Source organism: Enhydra lutris, unplaced genomic scaffold, assembly GCF_002288905.1.
Source record: "Enhydra lutris kenyoni isolate GAN:26980312 unplaced genomic scaffold, ASM228890v2 scaffoldscaffold93, whole genome shotgun sequence".
Classification (NCBI taxonomy): domain Eukaryota; kingdom Metazoa; phylum Chordata; class Mammalia; order Carnivora; family Mustelidae; genus Enhydra; species Enhydra lutris.
Window position 1 is genome coordinate 7,818,304 of NW_019154177.1, and position 17,634 is coordinate 7,835,937.

The window sequence follows — 17,634 nt, forward strand, 5'->3', positions numbered from 1 at the left end:
GCTTATACATCTGACCTTGCGGTTATTTTCGGACTAGAGCTGGGTTTGGGCCATGCGGTTAAGGCACATGGTATTTCTTTCCCGGGGAAACAGCATGAGCAAGGGCCCAGGGGCAGCTGTGCAGATGTAGGGAAGAGACCAAGGACTAGGCCAACTCCACTGGAAATGTCATGTGTGTTTCGTCAGAGTGCGTGCTCAGACTGGCTACATAATTAAAGAGGGACGAACTAACATAAAAGCAGAAGCTGTTGAGGGCTGTGTCCAAGAAGGGGAGAATGTTGTTGCTTCCTGCGCGGGAAATGGCATCTTGGAAGCCTTGTTGCAGGAGGATAAGTCTGCCCTCTCCTTGTAAAAGCCACTCCCTTCCTAACTGAGAAGCTTTATGCAGAAGCTTAAATTAATGCTCCAGATGCCCAAACGCTATCTCTGGAGGCCACCTCAGACCTTCCTCTCATCATGTTACTAACATGTGGAGCCTTACACAAAACTATGAATAAAAATCTAATTTCTTCAACAGCCCACCCCGCCCTTGATGATTTGGCCTCTGAATGGCTCAGCATCAACTCCTATTTTTCACATTCCCCACTGACCCCCTTTCAGGTCTTTGAAGATGTCTAATTCATTCCCGCTAAAGGGTTTTTGAATGTGCTTCCCCCCCACCCCTTCCAAATGGTCTTCCCACCCTGTGTGGTGCTGGCCCTATCCCATCCTTCGAATCCTACCTAAATGCCATGGTTTCCAGAAGATCCCCTCTGGCCACCCTATTTAAAGTGGCTTCTCTGTCCCTGGACCAGTCAGCTTCCTCACAGCACTCATCACTATTTGTAATGGCGTGCATTTATTCTTTTTTTTTTTTTTTTTTTTTTAATTTTATTTTTCAAAAACATATAATATCTTTTTATCCCCAGGGGTACAGGTCTGTGAATCGCCGGGTTTACACACTTCACAGCACTCACCATAGCACATACCCTCCCCAATGTCCATAATCCCAACCCCCCACACCCCCCCATTAACCCTCAGTTTGTTTTGTGAGATTAAGAGTCACTTATGGTTTGTCTCCCTCCCAATCCCATCTTGTTTCATTTACTCTTCTCCTACCCCCTTAACCCCCCATGTTGCATCTCCTCTCCCTCATATCAGGGAGATCATATGATAGTTGTCTTTCTCCGATTGACTTATTTCGCTAAGCATGATACCCTCTAGTTCCATCCATGTCGTCGCAAAAGGCAAGATTTCATTTCTTTTGATGGCTGCATAGTATTCCATTGTGTATATATACCACATCTTCTTTATCCATTCGTCTGTTGATGGACATCTAGGTTCTTTCCATAGTTTGGCTATTGTAGACATTGCTGCTATAAACAAGGGAAGCAAGGGCAAAAATGAACTATTGGGATTTCATCAAGATCAAAAGCTTTTGCACAGCAAAGGAAACAGTTAACAAAACCAAAAGACAACTGACAGAATGGGAGAAGATATTTGCAAATGACATATCGGATAAAGGGCTAGTGTCCAGAATCTATAAAGAACTTAGCAAACTCAACACCCAAAGAACAAATGATCCAATCAAGAAATGGGCAGAAGACATGAACAGACATTTCTGCAAGGAAGACATCCAGATGGCCAACAGACACATGAAAAAGTGCTCCACATCACTCGGCATCAGGGAAATACAAATCAAAACCACAATGAGATACCACCTCACACCAGTCAGAATGGCTAAAATTAACAAGTCAGGAGATGACAGATGCTGGCGAGGATGCGGAGAAAGGGGAACCCTCCTACACTGTTGGTGGGAATGCAGGCTGGTGCAGCCACTCTGGAAAACAGCATGGAGGTTCCTCAAAATGTTGAAAATAGAGCTACCCTATGACCCAGCAATTGCACTGCTGGGTATTTACCCTAAAGATACAAATGTAGTGATCCAAAGGGGCACGTGCACCCGAATGTTTATGGCGTGCATTTATTCTTGTACGTGTTTCCTGTCTGCCTCATAGCTTTCATGAGGGAAAACCATTTCTTCGCCATCATGCACTCAGCAAGTGTTGTTTTAGCACTTGTAGTGTGTCGGGGGCCGTCCCAGCTGCTGGGAGCCAGCAGTGAAGGAAAAGGCCCCTCTGCTGTCAGAGGGCTCCTGTTCCAGTGGGAGGGAGGCAATAACTGTGCATGTAAATATATAATGTACCAGGTGGTGATGAGGGCCAGGAAGAAAAATCTAGCAAGAATAAGGGGATACAAAGTTCTGATGCAGAGAACTGCTTTTTAACATTTTTTTAAAAAGATTTTTGTTTATTTATCAGAGAGAGAGAGAGAAGTGAGCAGGGGAAAGGGCATGAGGGGAGGGAAAGGAAGGGAGAATCTTAAGCAGACTCCACACTGAGCATGGAGCTCCACACGGGGCTCGATCTCATGACCCTGAGATCATGACCTGAGCAGAAACCGAACGCTGGAAGGTTAACTGACTGAGTCACCCAGGTGCCCCCAGAATACTGCTTTGACATCTGAGCAGAGAGAGACCTGAAGGGATTGAGGGATCAAGCCATGCAGATATCTGGGAAAAGCTTTTTCTGCATAGAGATAAGAGCAAATTCAAAGCCTCTGAAACAGGATTAGTTTGGCCCATGAGCTCAAAGAAAACAAGGAGGCCAGAGGGACTGCATGGGAGACAGCAAGAGGAGAGTGTGGTAGGCCTGATAGATGCAGCAAACACTTTGGATTTTGCTTGGAGAGACATGGAAGTTGTTGCCCGATTCTGAGCAGTGGGATGAGAGGCTGCAACTTACATTTTTCAATGGCTGCTCTGGCTTTTCACCTGAGAATAGACTATAGGGGAAGGCGAGAATAGCAGCAGTGAGACCCATTAGGAAACTATCGCAAAAATCCCCCATATACAATGGCAGTGGCTTGACCCAAGGGAGTAGAGGTTGGGTAGGTTTAGGGTCAGAATGTGCGTATATTTTGAAGTAGAGCTGATAGGACTTGCTGACAGATTAGAAGTGGGATGTGAGAGGAAGAGGAATCAAGAATGATTCAATTTCTTTTTTTTTTTTTTTAACCGGAAGGATGTGTTCTCAGTATTCCAAGTCAGAGCAGATTTTGGTCGAGAGACCAGAACTTAGCTTTGGATATGTGGCATTCGAGATGCCTAGGAGATATCCAAGTGGAAATGTTGAAGAGAGAGAGGAATTAATGAGTCTGGGGTGTGAGTGAGAGGTTGGGACCAAGCCAGGTCACAAAGATGAGGTGTTCTCGGCGCACAGCCATTGGAACAGAGCAATAACATGGGGACTTTGTGACAGTTCAAAACATGAGGTCTGAAGACTGAGGAAATGCCCGTATTCAAAGATCAGGGCCAAGAGGAGCTAGGTAGGATGAAGGACTGAACAGTCAAATGGGAAGAAGAAAGATAAAGTCATGCCTAGGGGCCAAATGAAGCTAGTGGTTCAAGAAGGAAGGAGCCATGGGCTCATCGAATATGCTAGACAGAACCACACATCTGTTTTGTTAGCTCTTCTCTTCAGTGTTGGGCATGTCATAGATGCTACGTAAACGTGCCAAGAGATGAGGTGAGGCTTGTGTCCTTATTATTCTAATGAAGGACTAACTTTCTAGTTTCAGAGGTGGAGATGGAGAAGGTTTTTTCATCTAGATGAGAGTTCTTAACATGGAGATCTGAGCTCACTAAGAGAAGCCCAAGATACTTTCACGGAGACCCGATCCCTCCATAGTGCCAGCTGGTGAAAAAATAAGGAGTTAAGAGTTTCTGTTTCTCAGGGAGGGTGCCTGGGTGGCTCAGTTGGTGAAGCTTCTGTCTTCAGCTCAGGTCATGATCCCAGGGTCCTGGGATTGAGCCTTGTGTCAGGCTCCCTGCTGAACAGAGAGTCTGCTTTTCCCTCTCCCTCCACCCCTCTCCCCTGCTCGTGCTCTCTCTTTCAAATAAATCAGTAAAGTCTTTAAAAAAAAAAAAAGAAGCCTATTTCTCAACACAGGGAGGAACCATAAAATGGTGATGAAGAAAGGACTAGGAGAGCTTCTCAGCTGCCGAAGTGAGGATAAGTGTCTGAAGGGAAGAGGGACAGCTCTTCCTTGACAGATCCAACAAGGGGTGAAGGGAATGTTCATGGTTTCACCAAGAGCCATCACCCTCCCTCTCACCACAGAAGCTGACCCCTCCGTGACCTGCCAGAGGTCAGATTCCCACCCAACTGACAAATCATAGCGGGGGGTGGCTGGTCCCTCAGGAGCTAGAGCCCCTTGAACAAAACTGACTCATCAATTTGGCCTAAAACAGTGCTGTCCCATAGGACTTGAATATGAGCCATGTACGGATCTAAAAGGCTTAGCAGTCCCATCAAGAAGTAAAAGAAAAAAAAGTGGAATTAATGTTAATAATATATCTTATTTAAGCCAACATATCCCAAGTATGATCATTCCAACAGGCAATCAATGTACAAAATATGGAAGAGACATATTGCATTCTTTTCCCTTTTTGTCACAGTCTTTCAAAATAGGTACGTGTTGTACACTGGCAGAACATCTCCATTGGAACCGGCCGTGTCTCCAGGGTTCGGCAGCCCAGTGTGGCTAGGGGTTACCATCCGTCGCCCACCAGTGGTCAGACACGTAATCCAGCCACTCACCTACATTTCCAATGAGCTATGGGTGCTTCAATTTGAAGCTGCCTTAGCAGACTTATGTCCGTACTTACTGGTATTAGCTTCTTCAGGGGAAAGCTGGAGACCAAAGGACGAAGATCCCGGAGGTTGGGGCCCCAGGGAGGGGAAACTGTGCACACAGCGTCCCTCTCCGTACCTTTCTTTTCTTTCTTTCTTTCTTTCTTTCTTTTTTTTAAGATTTTATTTATTTGAGAGAAAGAGAGAGAGAGAAGCAGACTCCCCATGGAGCTGGGAGCCAGATGCGGGTCTTGATCCCAGGATTCCAGGATCATGACCTGAGCCAAAGGCAGTCGCTTCACCACCTGAGCCACCCAGGCACCCTCTCCGTACCTTTCTAAGACCATCTTCCCCATATCTAGATGCCTGCAGTTCCCGACGCTAGGACCCTCGGATCCACAAAACAGAACTGGATGTCTTAACTAGCACCCGTGAAACCCCAGGGTCAGCAGAAAGAAGAGAACAAACACTGTGTGAGCTTCCGCCTTTTCCTGATTCCTTCCCGAGGCTTCATAGTCCTACAAATGCTCCCTCTCCTTCCCTCGCGCTGGCTGCCCCATGTCTGGGGAAGGTGAGTCCTTTGGGGGAGTTGCAGGCTCTCCGGAGATGGAGGGCTGGACACATGAGTTATGAGTGAGGGATCCAGTGTGTTCCTTGTCCTACAGCGCTTACATTTAAACAGTGATGTCTGGGGAGAAGGATGTTTAATTCAAAGAAATTGATATATAATGGTGGAATTTTAGGTACCATGGATTCTCAATCTAAGGAGAGGGGATATTTTTTGCAGAGTGTCTACCAGTTCTCAGTGTCATGTGCTACTTGGTTACCTAATCCCATATTCCTTCCTTCTTTCTGCAGAGGGTGGTTGGACCTTGCCCGTAGGCTCGGTGTTCCTTGAGCTGGAAATGAGGGCCAGGAAGTTGGCACCTCACAGCTGGTCCTTCTCTGAATCTGAACACCTGTTTTTAGAAATCGAGCCCCTGTTTTTTCCATGTTTTTTCCATGGGACCAAGGCCACCGCTAGTCTCTGCCTGTGTCAGCACCACCCAGCTTTTCAACCTGCAGGCTGAGCGCTATCCCTTTTCCCGTGGTAATCTGGGCCAGCCTGGCCATGTATTAAAACTCCCCCGTTTGCCTCCCTCCCTATAGGTGCGGTTGGGATTTAGTCTTAATGGTAGTAAAGTTCTGTTTATGAGGCATCTATAATGGTGGTGGGCACGGAGGGAGCTTGGTGCCTCATACACATTACGTCACCTAATTTTCATGCAACTGTTCCAAGTACACGTTGTTATCCTCATCTTTAATATGAGGCAACCACAACTCAGAGATATTAATTAACTGACGATCTCACAGCCAGCACACGGTAGACTACTTCGTCTGAGTCTAGAGCATAAACCAGATCCCGCCAGCCCACGGTCTTGCTGTCCAGGCTGGTATTTGGTAGGGTTGGGATTGATCCAACATGTTCAAGTTTTCCTTCTCATCTTGCGTGGGTGTGCCTTGTCTCTGTGGCTGGGCTTCTGTCCCGGATCCTGACTTTTACTCCTGGGACTGGAGCTCACCCTGACCCCAGTGGACTTTGGGGAGACCCTTGCCTCCTGCTCCAGGGCTCGGCTACCTCCTGTCCCCCAGGGCCGCCCCTGTTCCCTCCAGCTGCTAGATGGACTCTTGTGAACCGCGTACAACCCTCCTGCTTGACTACATTCACGATCTCGACCTGGAGATGGTTGTGGCCATGTACTACCCTCTCCTCTTTAAATGGCTCAAGCCCATGTATGTTAACCCATGATGGGCCTGCTAGAGGTGGGAACCCCCATCAGGGCCCACACTTTGTAATGAAATTGCTATGAGAGGGGTCCTGTGTTCCCCGACCCTCCACTCTTCGCCCCTTTTGCCTCATTTCATGATCTCCCTTTGAGCTCTTTAACTTAAAACATAGTCTCAGTCCAACCCGTTTTCTGACCTAGCATTGGATTTGCTATCTAAGATTTCATATGATTCCCAGGCTCTGCCTTCAACCTCGCCTCCCAGAAACACTGCTGGGAAAGATGTGCCGGGCCCCGCGACCTACCAGAATGTGTGGGATTTTGCCCCAGTGCATTTTGCCTGGCTTCTACCCATCAGAGGAGGCAGGGATCAGGCTCCTGCTGGCAGATTTGAACACTGGCACCGACCCATGTTAGACCCTAGTTTGTGGTTTGGACAGCTGGCTCCTCTCCTTGGGGCCATGCCCAAAACCAAATGAATCCCTCTTGCTTGGTCGCTGCCAATTTTCAGCTCGTTTTTCCAGTGTTCACCTACCGCTGAGATCCTTGCATGCCCGTAGCCAAATCAGCCCAAAACACAGCATCCACTTTCCCCTGACTTTCAGAAAACCCCCGCCTAAACTCCTGAGCTCTGTTCTCACTTCAGGACGCCCTGTTGATAGTGCTAGAGACCGCGTGGGCTTGCCAGCACCCAACGCCTGGCTCTCCCCTACCACACCGCCCTCCCTGCTTTTGGTCCGTCCACGTAGGGACCTCGCCAACACCCACGGCCTGCGCGGACGGCTGCCGAACGCCTCCTCCAGACACCCACCCAGACCCAGCCCCTGCCTCCCCAACACTCACCACCCTATAAGCCCCGTGGCTCCAGTCATGGGTTCCACGGGCTGGTCTGTCTGGTGTGTCTGGTCCTGCCCATTCCTCATCTGGCCTCTCTTTTTGGCTCCGATGTTTTAAAATCCAATTGCCATGAAGGCACTGCCTGCCTGCAGTCCAGAATATGTGGGACCTGCCTGGCGCTCTTCTCATTCATCTTCCAGCATCCCCCCTGCCTCCCACACTGGCTTGTATTGATTTCAAGAGGCTTCATACATGTACATCATCTCCTCAATTAGGTTTTGAGCTCCTTTAGGTTAATAACTGTGTCTTATCCTGAACTAATGTAATAGACATCGAGCCCTTCTTGTGTCTTTAGCCCTGCGCTGGCTGCTAGAGTGGGGGTGAGTGGGTAACGGGGAGTGGGAGTGCGGCATCATAATTCCCAAAGTAGCCTTATACCTGGAATACGCCTGTGAAAAGAAATTTGTCCTTGATGCTTGTATCTGGTATCAGCACGAGACTGCAGAACTTGCCCCTGACCTTGACCTTGTATCTTGGCCTTGGCCTTGTATGTTCAAGAATACCCCTGCCCCCTTGGTATATGTTCGGTAGCCGGCACTTACCTTTGATTTAAATCCTTTGTCCGTGTAGCTGGGTCACTTCATGGCTGCAGGGGAGAACGTGTGTCTGGCAGAGAGATCCATTGGTTTGAGAAGCTGCGAGACTGTGAGGTTCTCTGTGCAGGGTATCAATGTGTAAGAGCTGCCTGTTCCAGAATTTCTCCAGAAGCTAGCAAGAGTCCTGAACCAGTCATCATTTTGGTTTTGCCGGTCTGACAGGACTGGGAAGGTCCGAGAGCCTTAGGACCGACTTTTCTTTCTTACCTGACGTTTTCCTGCCGGCACGCGGTGGGCTGTTCATTGCCTAGAGTTGGAAAACGGTTTGCGTGTACAACTGTAAAGTTACTCATCCTTTGAATTTATGTAAGGTTTTTATACACAACTTTCAATTCCTTAACAGATGACAACAAATTTTGGTTTGCTCCTGTCATGTGAGAACATTAGGCCTGGCAACGTGTCACTGGGTGAGGGAAATAAAGTGCTTTAGCGGGGAAAAAAAAAAAAAGAAAAAAAAAAGAAAAAGAAAAGGGGCCTTATATAGAGAGGTCATGTGATTGATCGTTCAAATCGGGAGACTTTCGAGAATGAAAGGGGTCCTAAGAATAACTAGTGATGGTAACTGGTCTCCAGCAAGTGCAAACCAGGACTATCATGAGAAACTGGGAATTTTGTCACACTTCTTACACATGGTCTGGTGTGGCCTTTGCAGGCTCAGCACACTGAGCCATCTTATGTGCAAGGTCTGGTGGGTGGCAGTGCCCGGCTCCTGACTCCCAGGCCTTGTTGTTTCTCTTGCCTTTCATTTGAATCTTTGTCCTTTAGAAATCTGTAATCTAGTAACCTACGCACAAGAATCAGGGGGAAAAAAAAACAGACAATATATATCAGTTAACTGCCAAGTAACTGATACGGGCAAGCACTTTTCAAATGGTGTTCTAGAATACCCCACTGTTTCTCAGGCTGTCCACAGAGGGATGACAGGGCGACCATATCCCCACTTCTATCTTCCAGAGTCCCTCCGCTTAGACCTGCTTTCCATACTGGCTTCTGCTGGATTTTTGTGCTCAATAAGTTTTATGGCCTTCAAAAGCAAAGAATCTTTTGGTAGATAATAAATAGAATGAAAATACAAGGAGGGAGAGACTCTTCCTGTGTCTGTAGGCTTTTAGAAGCCAGGGTACTTAACTCAGGGCTAAAATGATGGGTGTAATTTAGATACTTCTAATGTTCTCCCAACCACATCCAACTCGATATTGTGACCCAGGTTGTTGCTTAATAGATACTAGTTGACTTTTTTGGCCCTCCCGTACACACAAACACATTTTGTGGTTTAAAAAAAAAAGGTGCTATGATCATAGCTAACCAACATGACCTCATACTTTTTTCTTCGATTCCTGCTTCCTGAATCATTCCACATCCTTACTCTTCCTACGTGACTCCTAACACACGCACAATAATGAATACACACACAATAATGATAGTTGGAGGATCTTTGTCTAGTAGCAGGGCCTACTTTGCCCACCATGATGGAGTCCAGCTGACTTGATTCCCAGTGGCAGTGATGGCCGCTGATGGGGGTGTTGTGGTGCAGCTTGAACACAGACAGGTGGGCCGGGGGAGGGGGTCAGTGATGCAAGGCTGGTTATGGGTCTGATGGCAGCTAACTCCCACCCATGGAACACCATGGGCTTGTCCCCATTCACATAGGAAATGGAATTGCTAATGAGCTCCTTCCATGCTGGGAGCACCAGCAGGCACCAGAGATGTGCAGGGCTCTGTTACACCTGCAGCGGAGTGAGCCTGCAGGGAACCAGGGAGGCTCAGAGTCAAGACGGGCTGGGGCAGCTGCTAGTAATCCCAGCTGCCTTGATGGATATAAAGAAGTGCAGACGGGCCACAGGGTTCTCCTGCACCAGACAGAGGAGGAGATGGAAGAGAAACTGGTTTAGGTCACATCCAAGTCCTTCTGGCTTCTAGGGTCATGGTGGTGTCAAAGGACACCTAATAAGCTTCGGCTCTAGCACAGTTTTTAGTGAGATCTGTGTGTGCGGTGCGCCTTAACCCTGGAGCTTCACATTACAGCACTTGCAGAAATTGTTAAGTTCAATTTCATCCCATCTACAAAGGTTTTCTATTTAAGATAAGGTAACCGATGCAGTTCTCAAATCTTCAAAGATCCGGGGCGCCTGGGTGGCTCAGTGGGTTAAGCTGCTGCCTTCGGCTCAGGTCATGATCTCAGGGTCCTGGGATCGAGCCCCGCATCGGGCTCTCTGCTCAGCGGGGAGCCTGCTTCCTCCTCTCTCTCTACCTGCCTCTCTGCCTGCTTGTGATCTCTCTCTGTCAAATAAATAAATAAAATCTTAAAAAAAAAAATCTTCAAAGATCCACCACTCTGTCCCTCTGGGGCCCTGGAGGAGGTGGAAGGAACTCTGCCTCCCTCCTATTTGTAAAGAGAGGAAATCAATGCTCTCCTTTCTTACAGGCGCATAAAGCTCTACCACATGCCGACCAGAGAACCAGACTGCCTGTACTCATTCAAATTATAAATGGACACCTGGTGACTTGCCACTTAGTGCCTGGTATATTATGCCAATGTACATAAAATTAGCAGAACGCTTGACAGAGGTCAAGTTATCACCCATCATTAGTGACAAATTGCCTTGAATTCTCTCTTGCACCACAAGGGCAATGAATAGTCTTACTTATTTATATTTTAAGAATTTATTTTTAAGCAATCTCTACACCCAGTGCCAGGCTAGAACTTACAACCCCCAGATCAAGACGTGCATACTCCACCGACGGAGCCAGCCACGTGTCCCTAGCCCTCTTTATTTATTATTATCATATAATGCATTGTTTGTTCCAGGGGTACAGGTCTGTGAATCACCAGTCTTATGCAGTTCACAGCACTCACCATAGCACATACCCTCCCCAGTGTCCATCCCCTAGTAGCCTTTATTTATTTATTTATTTAAGATTTTATTTATTTATTTGACAGAGAGAGATCACAGTAGGCAGAGAGGCAGGCAGAGAGAGAGAGGAGGAAGTAGGCTCCCCGCCGAGCGGAGAGCCCGATGTGGGGCTCGATCTCAGGACCCTGGGATCATGACCTGAGCCGAAGGCAGAGTCCTAACCCACTGAGCCACCCAGGCGCCTCAGCCTTATTTATTTTTAAACACACCTTCAAATAGTTGTTATTCCTTGAGTATAATAAGCACTTTACATACCTCACCTCGTTTTTGTCTTCACCTGGATGCTAGGAAGTGGGGATCCTGTACCATTTTATAGGAAATTGAGTGACTCTCAAGGCATCAGAGCTGAACTCTGAATCCACGTCTCCATGAAGCCCAGTCTCTTGACCAACGCACTCTACCTCCTACCAAAGGCTTCACCAAACATTGACTCTTTAGTCTCAGGACTTGGTTTTCACAATACTTTTTTTGGTTCAGGAGAGAGCACCTAGGAGACCCTGCATCCTAAAAGGTAATTAACGCTAAATAGATGCTCCCCTCAAAAAAAAATGAAACAAGATGGGATCGGGAGGGACACAAACCCTAAGAGACTCTTCATCTCAGGAAACAGACTGAGGGTTGCTGGGGGGAGGGGTGTGGGAGGGATGGGGTGGCCGGGTGATGGACATTGGGGAGGCTATGTGCTCTGGTGAGCGCTGTGAACTGTGTAAGACTGATGATTCACAGACCTGTACCCCCAAAGCAAATAATACATTATATGTTAATTTAAAAAAAAAGGAAATAAATGCTTCCCCTCTTGGAAGTTGTGATATGTTTCAAGAACAGATGACATGATCAGGAAGAGTCTGGCATTTAGTGCAAGCCATAGGAGCTGTTGTGAACATTTTATTATTGCCCACCAAAAGCATAACTAAGGCCCAATGATTCAGTTTTTCTCTCGCCTCACTGTGACAAGGCATTGCAAAGACATTTCATTATAACCCCTAAGGGAAGTTACACTCCTGGGAAATGAATAGTTATGTAACACTGGCTAAAAAAATAAAAATAAAAAAATTCACCAAACTTAGACTTACATCAGGGTAGGGCAGACATGCCTCCTGGAAATCAGTGCTGAACAGCATCGAACCTGCACCCTGGGCACCCATCAACCTTTGTATTTTGATTTTGCAATATTTTGTGCTCCACTTATCAACTTAACTGCGTTTCAATGTTATGTCACAAGAATCCTGGCTCATGTCTTTTAGCGAGTAAAATAAATGCATCCGTGAGCCTCAGGAACACAAACGGGAAATCAATTTATACAGAGAGCCAACAAAGAATTAGAACAAAAAAAAATTCTGGTGTCAGGAAGAGAACCGACATCCGGTACAAAAACGAGAACAGGAGTTTAAGGAAGACACAAAGAGCAACAGCTTGTAGAACAAAGGTTAATAACCAAACTGGGTGGGTCTGAGCTTCTATAAATACGAGTAGGTAAAATTCTGAGCTGACTGAGAATTGACATTGGACTTGATTCCCAGAGCCCTCTTTGATGTGTGCGACTTTGAGAAACCCAATTATTCTGTGCCTTAATTTCTTTATCTGTAAAATGGAGTCATTGACTGCCTACTCAACTCCCCTTGTGGTTATAAAGATTACCAAGATAAGGGTTACAACACCCTCTGAGGAAATGTACTGCACAGATCCAGAATACGTCTGTTATTAGAAGCAATGCTATATTTCACTTTCAATTTCCTCTGACTAGAGTGTGCAAAAGTCATATTCTAAGACAAATCATCAGGCGTTCTTTGGCTCTACCTATCCTGGTAATTACTTCCCCATCCTCTTTGTCAGGATCTTGTTTGGAATGCATGAGAAATCAGAAGTTATTAGTTACTCCAAGGTTTGTGTCTGATGCCTCAATTGGAGTACATGTTTACATTTAGAGTCTTAAATTTCAGGTTTATTTAAAAAGCGCATGGGTGGTGAAAATAGGAAATTGGATATTTTATCTTGTGGAGCACACTCTTTGTGATAAAGATCAATCATGGTTATGTTCAATGTAAAATTTTTAAGGAGTGCATTGATTAGGAAGATAGGAAAAATTAATTATTGTAGGAAAACAAAGAGGATTGCCAGCATCCTGTTAGGCTAACTTGGCATCTGAGTTTTATAATATAAGAAGATTCAGCAAGCTGCAAGTTCTTTTGGGGAGTGATGGAACATGGCCTTCAGAACCACAGCAGCCCGAATTAAGTGTGTCTTCTTACAGATACGATACAGGGCTTAGCTACTGACTTACTCTTTCCGGGGTATAACATTTTCTGGTCAATTAGTACAATACTCTGAGATGAAACGTTACCAGGGCAGCCATAACTTGTTGAAACAGAAACTGCTGCCATCTTGAAAAACCACCGGTCCTACTCTCAAGATATCCACGAGATACATGGTGGAAAAGAGGCCACAGGCTCCTTGGGAAGAGGATGGAGTGGGGCACCTAGAAGATAAGGTTTCAGTTCTGGCATTCTTTTCCTTCCTGTCCTCCCTCCTGGTGAAGCAAGGCACCTGGCCCAGTTAGTGTCTCACCCAGGACAGCTCAGGTCCAGTTGAGTTCTGTGGACCCAGCTAGGAAGGCCTGGGTGTTGCCTTCTGAAGAGCTCTACCTCAGCGGAAAGAGCGTAGACTGGTCAGAGTAGGAGAATAGAAGGCATGTTGTGTGAGAGAGGAAATTATCCAGCCTCAAGTGCAGCTTACGGGGCTGGAGTCAGAACTCAGAGAAGAGGAGCCAAAGGGAAAAGAAACCCAAGTCAGGCCTCACTTAACCCATACCACCAGGTGCCTGGGGCAGGGCACTGCTCCAAGCACAATTCTGCACCAGGCAGCACCTCCTCCTTCAATGATAATTTGAATAAAGACTTTTGAGTTCCTGAATGTGCCAAACGCTATGTTGGGCAGTGAGGATCCCATGTTATTCTTGGTCTCTTACTCTCCAACCCACTTTTTCTTCTGGTAATAACAATATGAAGTTCTTTTAGGGAACCACTCCCACCATCCTTGCTCAACCCCTGTGGTTTAGAGAGTCTCCACCCCCTGCTCCAGGGACAGAGAAGGTGCCTCAGGGCTGGCCAGTCACCCGCACTGAATCCCCCAGCTGGTGATTGGTTCAGAGATGGCAGAGTCACTCAGGTTCCTCCAATCAGAATAAAGCCAGAACTGAAGGTGGAAGCACTGGGAATTACTTTCTCCTGGGATTACTAACAGTGAGGATGAAGTGAGCTGGAATTGCCAGGACCTACCGCGTAGCTCCTAACCTACATCGTGGGAGGCAGAGCTAAGATGGAGAAAAATGGAATTCCAAAGATATTATTAGAGCTTCTGGATCCAGGCCAAATCAGTGTGACACTAACCCTGAACTTTACAATTGTATGAGCCAGTGGTTTTTCTTTGTTTTGTTTTGTTTTTTTCCTTTTCCTTTTCTTTTCTTTTCTTTTCTTTTCTTTTCTTTTCTTTTCTTTCTCCTTCCTTCCTTCCTTCCTTCCTTCCTTCCTTCCTTCCTTCCTTCTTCTCTTTCCTTCCTTCCTTCCTTCCTTCCTTCACTCTTCCTTGGCTTAACCCAGTTTGAATTAGTTTTTATATCCTTTGTCACCAACAGTGAAAGAATTTTGATAGAGAGACAGAAATGAAAAGACATCATTCCTGATATTGAGACTGGAGAACTGTGGTAAGGGCAAATTTAGAGATATATTCCCAGTGTGGGGGATAGAGCAGAGGGAGCACCTGATTCTGACCAGGGAGTAAGTTCCCGTGGCCTGCGGAGGGTGATTAGCCCACACTCCTGACCATAAGACATACAGTCTCTCTTCCTACATGCCTCAAGTTAATTAGTTTTAGGAGGACCCAGTGGTCTGGAAAGAATTTCTGGCAACTCCTTTTCTTCTCCAATTTCCCCTAGTCTGTGTATTTCATTAACTGGTAGATATTACTGAAGACCCTATGGTCAAGTCAAAGATTGTGCTGGTGAAAATGACAAGGGGAAATATATTTTTCTTTCTGTGGTGAGGCAGAAATTGCCATTAAACCCCCTCCAGAGCAAGAACAGGTCATATAAATTACCACTACCAACAAAAAACCCACAACTTATGGCACTGTCCAGTATTTCTTATGGTGGGATAGAATCTTGGAGATACTTCTGAAGCCCATTAAATTCTTGGATGCATACAGCTCTTGTGCCCTCCTCCAAGCTGGACAGCCTCCTTCAGCCTGTGGAATGACTGCTGTGGCCATGATGTGAATTGACAAGATTTGCTTGATAAAGACTGGCAATTATCTCTAGCACACAGTGTCTCTGGAGTTGCAGGCTGGCATGGAGGAGGCGGATAGTGAGGTGGAAAGAATGTGACCTCAGAGTCAGATGGATCTATTTTGATTTCTTACCATGCCCAATCAAGATAATTAACTTCTGTGAACACTGATCTCATTCATGCAACGGAGATAATAGTAGTTCACTCCCATGGTCTCTGCGAAGCGTGAACAGGACTGAGGGCCTCACACTCTGCTGGTCACATTCTTTACCACAGCTCAGCTTCCTTGCAGCGGTCCCACTGGAGTGCAGACTCCCGGAAGAGAGAAACTGATCTTTCACTCCTTGCTTGCCCTCAATGCCTAGACAGTTCCATGGCGTAAGGTAGATGTGCCCTGAAAGCACTGTGTAAGCAAATGGATCCGGAAGCCTGACTGCTTTCCCTTCCTCAGCGTCTGCCTAGTGCTCTTTCTGAATTTGGAAAAACATGAAAGTGCTGATTGGAATCCCCTGGCCAGATTATAGAGCTATCCCTCACCATCTTGTCTTGGCTACGCATCTGGAGGTCGTAAACTGGCTCTGAAAGTGGAGGAAGATATTTCAGTGGCTCAAAAGACATTGTTAGACTGGGTAGGTGAAAAGGATAACTTGACTTCCTAGAGCTAAAAACACTCAAAACATCAATTTCCAGCTGGGATATCTTATTACATTATATTTGTATTACAAAGGGGCAGCTTTAAACTCTTGGGAAGTGGGACCCCCGAATCACAGTAGCGTATGCAAGACAATTTTGTTTGTTTCTCAAAGAAGGAGAAGGCTAGAGGAAGGTGGTCAAGGGAGGACAAGATGACACCACAAAGGCATCAATATCCAGCTTCCATCTGGCTTTCTCCTCCGCCATCCTTGGCATGTGGCTTCCAACTTCACAAGAGGCTGTGGGTGCTAAAAACCTCACATCCCAGTTGGAGGGTGGACAGAGGAAGAACGAGTCCTTGACAGCTGAGCATACCCGTTTCGAGAGCTTTTCCAGGAGCCCTGTGCCAAGTCTTCCATTTCCACTCCTTGGCCATTCATGCTGCAAGGGAACACGGAGATAGAGCATATGTTTTTAAAGCATGACATATTTACGCTTCCCAAATATAGAAGCAAGGGAAGAACAGAGTGAATGCTGGCAAGGCAATTAGCAGTCTCTGACCGATTATTGTATCAAAACGAATGAACGACGATAACAGAATTCATCCATCCTGTTAATTTATGGAAAAAGTCTTGGACGGCTGAAAACGCGGGCTCGGGGAGGCTCTGCTTGGCCACCAGCTCCCAGAGCACCATTGCAGGACTGGCTGCTTCGTCAGCTGCTGCTTCCAGAACCCCCAAACCATGTGGCCTCTGCGCCAATCAGCATGCTGCTGGTCTCCGAATCACCACACGTCTCCACGAGTGGGCTTGCCAGAAAAGAAGCCCCCTCCGTGTGCATGGCTTCCTTCTCGTGTGGCTTCCTTCCTCCTTCCAAGTTGGGCAAAGCGAGTCTGTCAGGATTAGTGTCCTGTGAGGAAGCCCAGCTTCCTACCAGGTAGAAAGTAGGTTCGAACACATGTTGAGTAAACCAACTGGCCATTTTTGCCCCAGTAATTTAACCTGCTGATACCATACACGAATTTGCCATTTTCAGGAACTGCATGTCCTTCCCTTTAACACTCCTTCCTTCATTTACTGATTGACTTAATCAACATGATCTGGTACACGCTTTGCGTCTGTGTCATGGAAGGAGCGAGGCATAAGAGATGAAGTTATGGTCTACACTGGGGGTGATGTGAGGGCCGGTAGTGAAGTGATTTGTGGAGACCTGGAAGATGCCTGCAAGCACTTCTCATGGTCAGCCCTTAGTTTCCAGAAAAGACCGCAGTCTCCATGCTTGCACATCTCCCCACACGTCAAGGAAAGCCAGAATTTGAACTTTCATGCGAATTCTTCATATTCTTAAAATCAAGGATTTTTTTTTTTTAACACTAGCTGGACTTCAGAATAACCTTGAAATCTTAAAAAAAGAAAAAAAATGCTCCAGTCTAATCAGGAGATAAACATCACACAAATCCCAAGGGAGGAACATTCTACAAACACCTGATGGGTATTTGTCAGGACCAAGATGAAGGTAAGTCTGAGGGACTGAGATGACCAAGTGAAGCCTCAGGAGACAGGACAGCCGAATGGAACATGGTAACCTGGGTGAGATCCTGGAACAGAAAAAAAAAAAATCACTGGGGAAAAATGAAGTCTGAATAAAATATGACATCAGCGAATGATACCGGGTCAATACGGTTCACTAATTGCAACGTAAGATGTTAAGGGGGAAAACTGGCCGGCCGTGTGATGTAGGAAAATAGTCAGTACTATCTGCAATAATTCTGTGACTCTCAAACTGTCCTAGAATGGAAAGTTTATATTCTGATGTCTGTATTCTGATGTCCTTCTTGGACACGTTTAAGCAGAACCACTTAGAGGGTAGGACGG